This window comes from Malurus melanocephalus, unplaced genomic scaffold, assembly GCF_030028575.1.
Source record: "Malurus melanocephalus ecotype Western Australia unplaced genomic scaffold, MMel_1.1 scaffold_157, whole genome shotgun sequence".
NCBI lineage: Eukaryota > Metazoa > Chordata > Aves > Passeriformes > Maluridae > Malurus > Malurus melanocephalus.
Window position 1 is genome coordinate 289,668 of NW_026623389.1, and position 12,673 is coordinate 302,340.

A 12,673-nucleotide genomic window follows, 5' to 3' on the forward strand; every position below is an offset into this window, starting at 1 on the left:
TTTTTTTTTTTTTTTTTTTTTTTGTCAGATTTATTCTTCTGTGGTAGTTTCTGCTTGCAGAATTGTGAGAGACTGAACTGTTAATGTTTAATGACTCAACCAATCGACCACTGAACAGCTCAGATGCAGAGGGCTGGCACACCGTGGCTGGAGGCTACASCCTGAAGGTATTCATCCCCACTGATAGGCCATAACAGACCACAACTGACTCAGCTTCACTGATGTGAGGGGCAGCTSTAATGTCTTAGAAGATGTCACCAACCATCAAAGTCTCTTCAAGTGTCCTGTGATTCAAAGTGACATCCAGTGCCAAACTTCCCACCTCTGGGGCCATACCTGGGCATTCCCACCTGACCCTGAGCAAATCCAAACCCAGTGGATTCTGTGTTCCTTGGACTTCCCCCACCCCATCAAGACTGAGCAGCATTTTGACAATATGGGGACCCTCACAACTAAGACCAGAAGAAGGGAACAAACAGGACACCCTCAGGATCTATGGGATGTCTCTTTTCCTGTTTCTTTCTCTCTCTCCCTTTCTACCTCACATTAATCATTAAATAAAAATCCATACTATAGACTTTGGTATATGGTCTCATTTGTACTTTAATTTGGGCAGACACATCTCTCTAATAATTTTAATAACTGGATCTTAACAAGACAGAAAATTCTGCTGCTGAGCATGCAAATGTCTACCATAATCCTCAATATGACTTGAAGCATGCCTCCCTCAAGTTATCTTGCATGCCTCCCTCAAACATTCCACTATGCACTACTTTTGACATATATTTTCAAGCCAAAAACATGACTACTAGTCATCTACAGCTTTTACAGGAGAAAAAATATATCCAGGGCTTTCTTCCTATCATTTTTTTTCTCCCCAGAAAACCACATCATTATTGTGAGAGTAGACAGAACATATTCTGGAGATAATAATATATAATATTACAGTTTAGGTCTCATTTCATACCAAGGAATAAAAGTGATGAAAATAAGATAAAGGACTTCCATTTAGTTCCAATGTTACTAGCTGATGTCACCTCTAGTATTCTTGCTGCATGTTTCTTTAATTCAAAACATGATAAATCTCTACATTTCAGTTTATTCTCCATGTCTTCAGTTTTTTGCTGAGAAAAGGCTCTAAAACCTTGTGAAGTTGGGGTTTTTCCAACTGCCATTGTTGCACATAACGTCAGACTGACTCCTGTGTAAAGAAGGTGATTTGCATACACTGCAATTCCCAATAGAGCCATTAGCTGATAAGAAATGTCATCCAATCCCTGGATTGCTGTAATGTTTTTAATTTAAGGTGGATACCAGTTTTTGTGAGAGAAATATTTATGTATATACAAATATATTCGATCATAGATGCAGAGGATAGCATTTCATACAGCCTTCAGGATATCAGACATGTATCAGCTTTCTCTTGTGTGCCTCTGGGGAGAGTATAACAGCCATGACTTCCTAAGGGTAGATTTTTATGACACCTGGAGGCAGAAGAACCATTCATGGACACTGAAGAAGTGAGACTTGTTTGACTTTTCCACTTGACAGTAAACCATAACCAAGTCTAGAGGCAGACASAGGGCAGGGCATTGGGATATTGGTCTGTTTAATGGCTGAGGTAATTGCAGGAGGGATGAATCATGAAGTCACTTAGGCTCTGTTATCTCAGCAAACAAATGGGGAATCACCTCAGTCTGATTCAGAGAAACAATTACTGCGAGCAGGGAAACAGCGATGCTTGCCTGAAGTGACTGATGAAAGCAGGCTGGAGCTGGATGAGATCACTGCCTTATCCCCATAGAAATTCCGAGCACAGTCAGCACAGATGAGGAGCTTGGGCAGTGATTCCCCCGCTGGCGCAGGGATGTCAGGTCCTGTCAGAGCCACTCCCTGGGTGATTCTGGCCACAGCAGCCCTGGCAGAGACGGGCGGGCTGGAGAGCACCGGCAACCGGGAAGGGAAGCCCTCCCTTTCTGTTTGCCAACCGAGAAACAGGTTCTTTCTGATCGATAGGGGAAGGAAAAGCTGGGAAGGACAGATTATGCTTTTTTTCTTCTGGCACTGATTGTTTCAAAACCATTGGGAACAAATCCAGCTTTTCCCCCACACTTCAGTGCACTGTTGCTATCATAAATTTAGTTATTTATGACTCCAATTTGCAGTCACTTCCCTGGGCCACTCATTTGCTATTTTCTAAAAATGATGCCAAACACTGTCCGAAAGTATATGCACATACCATAGCACCAGAGAAAAAAATAAAAATATGAAACCTTCCCCTTTAGCTACCCTTAATCTCTTTAGAGACTGCTTTTTGGAACTGGAAAACACTGACTCACCAGCTCAGTACCCAGCACTCGGATATGTGAACACTGTTTAATAGGTTGCTTTGTACAATATAATGAATCATATCTCTTCAGTCACATATTATTTTGTCRTTGTTGTTGTTATTATTGCTATTATTATTATCATTTTTATTACCATTATTGTTATTACTCCTGTTATAATTTCAGTCTTACTGCATTCCTCAGGAAGCTTAAGGCACCAAGCAGAGCTGCCATACACTACTCCAGTCTTGTTTTCATTTGAGCCTGGATTTTGAGCACTTCGGCTGAGCTAATTCAATTTACAGGCTCATTAACCCGGCTGCAAATGAAAGGGGAAGACAGTGTAWCTCCACAGGAATTCTTGATATCAGAATGGTCTCTGGGTCTCAGAAGCTCAGRAGCTTCTGGTGCAGCATCAGTCTCCTTTCTTATACCTGAACCCAAAATAAGATCCAAGAGTTGAAGATAGCAGCAAAGTAATTTAAAGGAAAATTTTGAATCTTTTTCCTCTAGTAAACACTAAATTGCATGTGAGTTTTTCTGTAGGCTTCCTGGTCAAATCATTACAAATAATGACTGACTTGCCAAAAGGTGTTGAAGCTAAATCTCTCTTTTCTTTTTTTTTTCTGATTTATCTTAAAGCTGTTTCAAAACAAAATAAATCATTTTCCCCTCTCAGAATCTTTGTCTTTTTAGCCCTACCTTGATTTGTCACTGCTGAGAGACAATGACAGCATTCAACATTGTTTCCAGAAGCCACATCTGAGGGCTGTATCCTGAGCCTGCCTGCACAAACTTCTTCAATGTAGCCAGCCCCACAGCATTATTACTGATCACATTGTTATTCCACCTYACAGTTATGAAATTCTTTCTGTGACTGTGAGATTCCTTCATTTATAAATGTTTTTCTRGTTAGAATACCTTTTGGAGGGACTTTTTGATTTGCATTGAATTGTTTTGGTTTTATTAGTTTTACTGTAACTATTTACTTGCTATTTCTTATTTCTTTGCTCCATGGAGCTGAATTATATCAATTCCCAAAGGATGCAGCCTTCAGCTGAACACACATATAAAAATTATTATTTCTTTTGTGATGTGTAATTCATCAGAGGCAAATTCAAAGGCACATTCTCATTTCACTGGGTTTTTACATTTGAAGAAAATATTCTCAAAGGCACAATTTCAAACAAAATCTTTGGTGACGTTCGGTGGCAGTCCTAATTCTAAGCAAGCTCAGCAGGAACTCAGACTTCCTCATCACCCCCCATCAGTGATGTTGAGCTCAAGATATTGATTGAGCTGCAGCATATTTAATTTTAAAGTTTACCCTTAGTCTCCATTAAACAACACACACATCTCAGACAAACCCTACCCACAAACAGTGCCCTTTATGGCTGGCTGTTAAATGCCTGGTGACTAAATGTCACCTCTTTGAATGCAAAAGCTATTTCATTGTCCAGAACTGTCCCTGGAACACTGAGCAGCATAATGATTCCTGATAAAATAGGCACCTGGGATGTCTGGTACTGAAATGAATTTTCATAGACATGCTYTGTCACTAGAATGCCTTTTATTGTAGTCTCCAAAGGCATGCATCTATTGGACCCAAAAATCTCCTGTCACTGGGTCTTCAGTTTCAGGCCAAGTAATTTGTGAGATTTACCATCACAAATCTTTCTATATCTTACATTTTGAGTGAGAGTTTCTCATTTCTGTGCATCAGGCTCTTTTATTTTTAGAAAAAATAACCCAGATGAAAGCTAAATCAGCTGGACAGGTGAAGATTCCTTTTTGAAAATGAAGCATTTTGGTTGTTTCTCTCTAGCACAGAGATCAGATTATTTAAGGACGACCCACTGAGGGACACAAATGAATCTTAGTTATCAATGCATTTCCTAAATGTTCAAGAATACTAAGTCAGGTCCCYTGGGTAAACATAGCACAATTTAAAAAATGTATATGTTTCTTTTCTCTTTGATCTTGAATTCCTTTTTAATTTTCAAACMTTTCCTTGCAACAATATAGAGAACAATCACTTTTTTTTCAAAGAAGCTAAGATTTCCATGCAATGCTTTTACTGCAGCAGTTATACAAAACTGCCCAAAGCCATGTCCAGTCAGGTTTTGAGTAATGTCAATTTTCAATCTTGTGTGGAAGATCACCTGTTTATTGTGATACAACAAAATTGTAAGGATTAATAAAACTAGTCTCCTAGGGTGAGTGGCAACAGGGTGAAGAAAGCATCTTGAAYCTCTCTTGAACCTCTTCTGTGTAGTCTACTGTTTAAGGATGGGCTAGCAAAAGATACAGATTAACTCACACAGCAGAAATTATTATCTTCAGTGACATCTCAGCACCTGGCATCTGACAATCCATCAGTCACCAGCATACACGGATTTCTACWGGATCAATTTCTACTGTCAATTCTTGCCAGATCCACATTACTGCAGTATATAAGCACCTAATCTTATTTTAGAATATCTTCACAATGTGATGCAAAAGCATTTATCAGTTATCCACATCATTTAACCGCAGAACAGCTGGATAGGAAGTTGCCCCCCTTTGCTGTGGGAGGACTCCAGATGTGGAGTAACCTCAGGGGTGAACTTCTTACAGATTCTGGATGCAGAACCATCTACAGTTCACGTACTCTTAATGTCCCACCTGGCATTCTAGTGATAGCATTTTGATATTTGATTACAGCCCAGTCAGAACAGACCTTTCTCAGAGGGATGCTCACAATGCTGACCACAGGGGTACGGGAGACTTGTGAAGGTTGTGTGAACACAATACGTGTGCCAGCAGCTCTCAGCACTGGCACTCTGATCTCTGAACTAATCATGCTGTGCCATTTCCCAGACCCTCAGTGATACTCAGACACTTCTGCCCTTCTGGACAGACCTAAGTGTCATAATAGATGGAGTTTCTGAGCAGCTCAAAGACTTCACAGTAGCAGTGGCACTGTGTGGCATTTACCTGAACCTGCTCACCGTTAGTGCTCAGGGGGCTGGACCAGTCTTTCTTGATGAACAAATTGAACTCTACACCACCTGTCAAATTTTATTTTTGTTGTTTCAGTCCCTCTTCCCTTTATAAATATCACAAGCRCACAATAAGGCACAAGGTTAAACTCTCACTGAGGTAAAGTGGGGGCTTTTTTTGCTCTCTCCCTTCAGCAGCATGGCAGTGGAGGGCAACACAAATTTTAGTAGGAAACCAAGTTATAATTTGCATGAGAAAATGGGATAAAGTTCCTGTCGGAAGCACTAAGGGTGGGGTTCTTTGGTTTTGGAATCTCAGCTACCACTTTAACAATGCATTTGCCTTAACATTTTGTTAAAATATTGCKTTTTAAAAAATGCTGTTTGTCAAATCCAGAGCAAAAATAAATTCTCACAGAATGCYTTTCCATACTTTTATGAGCTTTGTATTACCACTGTCTGTTCATGTAATATCGATGGATTCTTTTCCTGAGAGACAAGGATGTCAATTTTGTACATATTATGCCCACACATATTATGCCCACACAAGGAATACTTGAAGTAAACACTGTATCTGAACACATTAGAAATGTGTACACTTCTGACTACATATACTTCTGTTTCTTAAGACTYATTACTTATCATTTTTTATGGTTCTTAGGCTGGAAAAAATGTTCATTCTGGGATAAAAGTTGACATATAATGTGATGATATCCCTTCTAAGAATACCATTATTGTATTACTGAAAATGCGAATGTGCTGTGAAATGCTGTTTTATACTGATAAATAATAGATTTGAATAAACATGAAGTTTAAATCCCATTTTGGGTTTTCTGTGACAACAGCTGGAGTAGATGTACACACACACACACTCACTGAAATTAAATACACAAATATGTCTTGTTATTTTTCTTTTTGGAAGAAAGTTAAGATTGTTTCCTCTCTGTCGATGCACAGTTGTAACCCTTACTTCATAAGACTACACCAGCCTGCCTATGAGATGACAGATTTCAAGAGCCAGTAGGTTTCCTTGGGGAGCAGTAAYTAAATTTGGTGCCATCAACTGGAGTCAAGAGCCCCACTTTACCTTACAGTAAATTAAAAACGCTGGCGATCTTTCATTTTTAATCAACACACACTGATGTGATTTCATGTATATACCACAGCTTTTTGCCATGTGTTGTCCAATACAACAAACAATTTGCATGTGTGTTTCAGTACCATATTTGAAGTCCTTGCACCTCACTTTCTGTCTAAACTACTCTCAGCTTGAAACATTTTTCTCTAACTTTCAGGCTTTGTTAACAAGAAAATAAAGCAGAKCGAGAAAAATATTAATTGGTATAATAATTTCCATTAGTTCCATATGCAATGATTTCATTAGGRGCAAATATTTTATTATGGCAAATCCTCTGAAAGCCTTTTAATTGAATTCAAAATTCCTGGCAGATGGACTAGTCAGAGCAGAAGCATTTGTATATCGAGCAAAGTTTTCACAGTCCTTTATTTCTCCACTGTTCTGATTGCCTGCTCATCTGCTTCCCACCACTCAAGCCTTTCTGCTTTGCCTGCAGCTTTCTGATCTCTTTTGTTGATACTTCCTTGGGAGGAGCAAATATTTATGTTGCTTTTCACAGTAAAATAAAATTATTATTTAGAATGTCTAGCCTGTAAGCTTTCACCAATAGAAGTATTTCTTTTCAATAAGTCCTGCTTTATTAGCTATGAACAAGAAATGCAGAGTTCCTCTGACTGGAACAAGATAGATTACAGCCAAGTCATTTCCCACCAAATTATCAARCTATGCAATTTGCTGTTTCTTGATCAATAGATGGTGTAATGCAAGAAGTGAATTCATATGTCTCTGGCTCCCATAATAAAATAATTTTATTACACCAGAATTATATGTCCTCAAACCAACTGTAAAGCTTCATATGTTATCTTGGCAAATATACATATTGTGACTTGGCTGATACTTTAACAGCGGTTTTTGTTTTTTAGTTTGACCTGAGAAAGTTATTTGTCTTCAGTATTCCTAAGGAACTAGTATTTTAAGGGGAAAAGTGTAATATTTCATTGGATCTGGGAATTTCAATTACWGTTTCATTTKCTGAAATAAAGAACAAAACAAAATTTATGCAGGAATAAGAAATTAAAATACATTTTCAAATGGAGATTGAACCGAGGTAATGATTGCAATGCCCACTGATTGCACTAATTTCTTATTTAAGTATTCAAACAATCTGACAAGGCAGAGAGTAATTTGCACTAAAAGTCTAACCCTGCAGGAACAGTGTAAGAGTTGATATTTACATCTTTGATGGTTTATGTATGTTTTCCTTTGAACATTGTTGCTTCATGGGTCTAACTAACTCATGCTCTTTAAATTTCATGCTTGAAATACATAATATTGAAATAATGATTAAGCATTTACTGATTTAGCAATACACTATTAAGAAAGTAATTACCTAATAATATAATTAAATAATAGGCATATCACTGCTACTGATTTAGCTACATACTTTTGCATAATAATTGCATACAATTACAAAGGTATCATCACTCAAGCATTATGAAACACACACAACTACTGTTGAATTAGAGCTCCATCACCCTTTCCTCCAAGCACCACTCAGTATAAGGGTGCAAGTATCTCTACCTTTACCATACCCCACACCAAGTGTTTCCAGCACAGACCTGATGGAAAACTCAGTGAGTTGTCTAAGAGAGCTCCCTCCAGCACCCCAAAAGATGAGTCAATATCTCAGTTTACAAGTCAKCTTCATTGTTTGTAGATATCTATGGTCCCAGCATCAGGAGATTCACCCCTTCCTGTGTTCCTTACCAGTTATCACTCCTTATTCCAATTCATTCTGTTTCYAGAACCATCTTTTTGCCACTCTTGCATCTCTTTTCCTTTCATCAAACTCTTCCTTATGGATCAGAGGGACACCGGATCTTTGGCTTGARGGCATATCTGGCTCCTCTTCACCTTTGGGTACACTGACCTATCTCGTACTTTAAGCCCTTAGATAGTGCAGAATCCTTTCTCTTGGGGCTGGAAGTCACCAGCTGCCCTCCTTTCACTTGTCCAGAGGTTGCACTTGCCTTAGGACTCGGTGTGGACACTGTGTACCCTTTTCTCTCCTCCTACCTCATCCTTACCTGACAGCAGCAGGCACCCTTACATTGCTAGAGGTTCCACAGCCATTCACCAGTGAACCTGAATCTTGTCCCCAGGAGGCCCAGAAGCTCCTTAAGCAGAACCCAGACAAACTGCAGCATCTGTGGCTGCCTCTGTTAGCTGTGCTCAGGGAATTCCTTCAGCAGGAATCCCCAAAACCCTGCAGAGAAGCGAAAAGAACACAGAGTCCCAACAGCTTGGACCAGCTCTGAGAAAAGCAAGCCCCATGATGCTTTATAGAGCTGAAATATCAGTTAGATAACTGCAAACATCTGGAAAAGCCTAAGCAATCTGTGTATAGGTAAGCTCTGAGTTTGGAGGGGAAACATTTCCTGTTATGGTTTTCTGTGGCTGTTTTCCCAGACCAACCACACTGCAAATCTGAATATAAACTCTGAATATAYATTAAACACATTAAATTAAAAGGATTTTTCTTATGACAATGTCTTGACCATCCTATGATGCTGGTAGCAGAAGCTGGGCAAAAAAGCCTCTGCCCAAAGCCTGACCTATATATTGTATTGACCAGATGTTTCAGGTTACCTGCACCGACACTACAGACAGACAGAAATTTTGGACTGTGGCATGTGTCTCTCTGACACACTATCCCAAAGACTTTTCTTTGTGGCCTCATATCTCATTGCACCCCTTGATGGCAACATTATAGTTTGGTATTTACTGCCTGTGCAGACYTGGAGCTCAGCTAGTTATTGGCCTCTCAGGTTGTACAATGGAAGCTCTTGCAGATGCCCAATTAAACTGTGACCACTGAAAGATAGAAGAAAACAGCCATGAGATCAGACACACATCTACAAAAATTCTTGTCTGTAAGGCTAAGTGGCCTGCAATATCAATGTCTTTAAGTTTTGTAATGTTTTTGATTCCCAATGATTGCATGTACGTGGAGCACCCCATATTCCAAATGGATGTTCATCTGCATTGCTGCAGTGCAGAACGTCCCCACTGTCTGCAAGCTTTTTAGGCTAAAGGGAAATCCTGGGTGTAGATTGTGCTAAAAGTGTGTCTTGGAACTCACTAGTCCTGTGGACAGGATAAAGTATCTTTCTATTTGGCATATTCTTGGGATGGGCATGACAGACAATGCAGGAACTGCAGTTTTACGGAGATGAAACATTTTGAGTCAAGGTATCCAGCAGCAGCGTTTTCTTACAYGCTTTTTTGCAATTCATTCATTAGGATATTTGCACAGATGGGAGAAATTTAAACAATAAAGTCTGAAGAATGTAAATATGCTCAGGGCAAACACAAACCTGTGAGAYCTATAAAGGGAAATCACTACATTCTCAGCCTCCATTTTATTCATGTTTTGTTTACTATACAAACATGGAGAGACAGAGGTGATGAGGCATTTGCTCAGGAATTATTCAGCACCATCTGGCATCTTGAGGTAATTAGTGTGCACTGTATCTCCTTTGGAAACCATAGCAACTCTACAATAACTTAATTGTGTTCTCTGATGATGGCATAATAAATAATAAGTGTCACTGCTATAATATACTAATTAATGCATTTTCAACTGCCCAGCTGCTGTATACAAACGTCCTATTGCAAGTTTCTTGGTAAGGAGTGTTTGCAAAACAGAAAAAGAGAAGGATTCAGTAAGAGCATAATTTTGCATGACCTCACTCCTAGATAAATTCAAGGAGGAAATGATAAATGGTTTAATTGATTAAGAATTGCAGGAATCAGTCAGTCAGCCAACATGGTGTATGAGAAACACATCAGCTTTATTAAACAAATCTAATTGCATTCCTTAAAAGCATAAGCTTTGAAGATTTAAAATAACTAAGCAGATGTAATCYACACAGCTCTATAAGGTACTTGCTGCACTGCAACATCACAAAATGTGGCTAGAAATCAGTATTACACAGTAACAACAAGGTGTATATTAAAAAGATCAAGAAAGGGCTAACGAATGGGGGATAGGGCATGAGTGGGTTTGTGTGGAAGCCAAACCTCAAAATCACAGTTCAACTTTGTAAAATGCAGTTTTTTACATCTAGAAAAAATAAATGCAACCTTTTCAGCAAAACAAACAAATGAGAAAAGCAGCAAATCTGAAAAATATCTCTGAGTAATACTAGATTCATCTCAAATTTGGGGAAAGGAAACAAGCTAGTGGATCCAGTAGCAATAAACCTGGTGTTAGAATATAGTTGACAAAGTTAAGGTGTATGCTTGTAYGCATTTCATGCTTGTTTGTAATGCAGGCAAGAGTGAAAGAAATTATTCATGATTGGAGAAAATACTGGAGCAGAAAGATGTGGCCATGCTGCAGCCCTGGCCATGGCATCAGCCAATGTTTGTTTGTCAACCTGGGGGTGGAAAGTCACACAACCGCAGCAGCACAGGGCAAACAAGCCCAGCTGGAAAATAAGCGTTATTTGCTCCATGTGCCATCTCTTCCTCAACTGCTTCCAGAAYCTGTGCTCGTCCTTTCAGCTAAAGGCTGCCCTACATCGTGAGCATGGTCCAGCTTGCTCAAAATCATCCCAGGGATCTCTGACCAGGCCCAGCATCATGTTATTTAGGCATGACAACTTTGTGTCCAGCCCGATTAGACACCATGAAATATGAGAAACTGAAGCCAGATGCATATTAAAGTCCTAAAATCAAGTTGGATACTTTTTGGGAACACCCAGGTGCCTGGGCTTAGTCCAGGAGGTGGTAGTAATATAATGGCCTGTGATGTAAAGAGGAGTGACAAGAAATGATCACATGGTCCAAAACGGTGAGCATTGACCTATGATTTAATGAAAATACGCAGTCACATCATTCCCAGTCTGTGTTTACCTCCATTACATTGTCAGACTGCGAAAAAACAGCAGGGTGATCACCCAGTCCTCAAATGGTACAAAACTTGGAAATACTGTGTTTTTATTGAGACTCAATTTACCTAGTCAGACACATTTTAAAATCAGATATTTGTCAGTAAAACCCAAAATCCTTACTAGTGGAAATTTCCAAGGCAAAAAAAAAAAAAAAAATCCAACTGAATGGTGCTTAATGGGAGTTAACTGAGAGTGCCACTGTCGTGCATTAAGAATGTCAACACAAATCTCTCATTAGTGACAACCATATTCGTTTCATATTGTAGTGATAGGACACGGAGTAATGGGTACAGTCTGAAAGAGGGGAAATTCAGGTTAGATATAAGGAAGAGGTTCTTTRCAGAGAGGATGAAGATGCCTTGTCCAGGGAAGCTGAAGGTATCCCAGCCCTGGCAGTGTTCAAGCCCAGGCTGGATAAGGCCTTGAGCAATCTGGTCTAGAGGGAGGTGTCCCTGTCCATGGCAGAGGGAGTTGACACTGGATGTTCTGTAAGGTCCCTTCCAACCCCTTAACATTCTATGAATTCTATGATTACGTAAAATACCAGTACAAAATACYATATTTGTTCTTCTCTTATCCCCAAAGCCTGTTGGTCTTATTAGCTTTGACCCACCTTTGTTTCCTAACAACACAGATATGACTGTGTTGATTTTGCAGCTCCTTAAGAAGGAATGTACATTGTGAAATCCAATGTGAGTAAATATACTTGGATTCAAAGTGGTAATTGAAAYCTTTTATAATCTTATTATTGCGGTACTCAGCCCCATGCTAGCTTAGGGCAAAACTGTACCTTGATCTCTCACAACAGACCTAGCTTGTTTTATGGCAGTATAAATAATGGTTTATGAACAATTGTAGAACAAAGATGCTGAAGATAATATCACATACAATTAAAAAAAAAATTGGTTCAAAAATATAATTACAGGTTAAAATACACTGATGCACGAGAAAAAAAATTGCCAAGCATATACACAGGACTTTCAGAAAGAGCAAATAATCACAAGACAATTGTGAATTATCTTTCTATTCGTCATGATTCATATTTGACTCATGGTAAGTGAAATTAATTTCAGTCACAGGCATAAGCACAAGTACTTTTTCTGTGGGAAGCTAAGAGATGTTTTGACTGGTTATTAGTACTGCCTCAGATGACCATTCCCAAATATCTGGGGAAAACAAAATACCACAAGGTCAAATTCTGCTGAACTCATCCACATTCCAGCTCACAGAAAGAAACACTGGAGTGATTGTGCAGTTTCTTCCCTTCCTCTGGCAGCCAACTCTTCCTTTCGAGAGAGGTCATAGCATCCACTCGGGCTGGGTTCASTC